Here is a 1,818-nt window from a genome sequence, read left to right as displayed (position 1 = left end):
TTGAAAATTGTAACCATTTTCATTGGAAACGGTTATATAAAAATATATTTTCTCAAGTATATATTCTCAAGTGACCACATTTTCTTAAGAGCTTTAGGATGTTGGACGGATCACTACCTCAACAGGACTGTTTATCAGAAAACCTTTCTTTCCAGATGGCACCAATTCCCACTTACACTTCTGTTGTGTTTTCTTCTTATAGAAGAACTTTGTGAAAATGTGTGAGATTTGTATAAAAAATGTGTTTAGCAATAAATGTTTTATTTGTACTGGAGATCCTGGGTTGTTGCAAGAAGAACAATTCATTTTGTGTTCGAGTTGCAACGACTTTTTAATTCCCGGTTTCAGACAGTAGATGGCAGTCTCAACTCCCATAATTGGTTCTATTATCAATTATAATGTTGTGATGCCTATATACACTAAAATTGGTTTTAGTTTTTAATGTTTTATTTTTATTTATTTTTTTAGATTTGTAAGTATGTAATTTAGTTAAGTCTATCATAAGATTGGGAAGACATCACTGTTGCTCAGATGCACCTGCGCGTCCACTTCAAATGCACATAGACTTGGTGCTTCGACGCGATTGGCTAGCGCTCCATGGTGGGCGGGGTTGAATGTGCGTATAACGCATGTGATTGGGCAGTTGACCTGTCCATTAGATCAAAGGAATCTACCTGACACTTCCTGCCCATGTATGAATGTTTCGTTTGTTTTGGCAGTGTGTTATTTGTGTATCTCTGCCGTGTTTGTGTACAAATGTCTTTACATTTATGAACATATAACATCGCCCTGACGCCCCGGAATAATAACCCGACGCACTGAATTGGATCATACGCGCAGTTGAGCCAGTTTAATGGATGACTGGAGGCAAAACGTGATTATTTCTTCTCATTGATCCAAAATCATACAGTACGGAGATAAAAGGTAGGCAGACCAGATTTTGACTTGATTGATTTTATGGAGTCGATGATGGAGTATTGATTAGGAACAGTCTGTGCACGACATTCATTCAGACGGGTCAGTAAAGGTGAAAGGTTACAGCCCTAAATCCTCTAAATCCCGAGACAGCAGCTCGTTCCTGTCATCTACAATGGACATGTTGTTTGCTAATATCTCTGAGGCAGTTATAAAGAAATACTTTGTTTTGTAATATGTCGTTTTGCATAATTTGTAAATTCAGTTATATAGTGAGTATTTGCATGTGGTGTGGTGTTATTAGCTCTTGTGTTACTGTTTTACTGTAGCGCTTTGGGTGTAAGAAAAGCGCATTATAAATAAAATGTATTATTATTATTATTGTAATATATCTGAAAGCATAAATGCCACTGTTTTATCTTTTGGTATTTCTTAAGAAGGGTAGAGGGGAATTTATTTTATTGCTTTTTATAATATTTAAATATTTGTTGATTTAGTTAATAATAATTTATAATACAAATAAAAAAATAAATAAATAAATGTAAGTAATATTATTAAAATTATTCATGTAAAGTAAATAAATAAATATTTTACAAGTTTTTTATAAAAGAAGAAAAATAAATCCTGCACACTATAGGATTTTTCTTCTTTTATTTTTATTTTTATTTATTTTTTCCTACGCACCTATCGATCGCCTTCAGGTGTGCAAGGGTTATTGTTGATTGTTTGTTACAAGTTTTTTATAAGAAATGTAGTTAATAATGTTAATAATATATTTAAATACATTTAAAAATGATAATGTAAATATTAATTTAAAATATATTTTTTTATTTAGTAAGATATCTATTTAATGATGCCAATATATATATATATATGAATACATTTATCTAAATATAAAATGTG

The 1,818-nt window shown here is 31.5% G+C and overlaps 1 protein-coding gene across 1 annotated transcript in view; it reads left to right on the top strand.

The window, feature by feature from the left end:
- Positions 1–658: 658 nt before the first annotated feature.
- Positions 659–1,818, top strand: part of LOC107654291 (ras-specific guanine nucleotide-releasing factor RalGPS1-like) — a 127,287-nt gene continuing 126,127 nt past the window's right edge. Inside the window, exon 1 of the mRNA XM_016441316.1 lies at positions 659–924. The gene's annotated coding sequence lies outside the window, so the exon portion shown is untranslated. The remainder of the gene's footprint in view (positions 925–1,818) is intronic.

This window comes from Sinocyclocheilus anshuiensis, unplaced genomic scaffold (assembly GCF_001515605.1).
Source record: "Sinocyclocheilus anshuiensis isolate Anshui unplaced genomic scaffold, SAMN03320099.WGS_v1.1 scaffold163, whole genome shotgun sequence".
Lineage (NCBI taxonomy): Eukaryota > Metazoa > Chordata > Actinopteri > Cypriniformes > Cyprinidae > Sinocyclocheilus > Sinocyclocheilus anshuiensis.
Note: the sequence above shows the minus strand (reverse complement) of the source record. Positions and strands in the feature narration are given on the sequence as shown.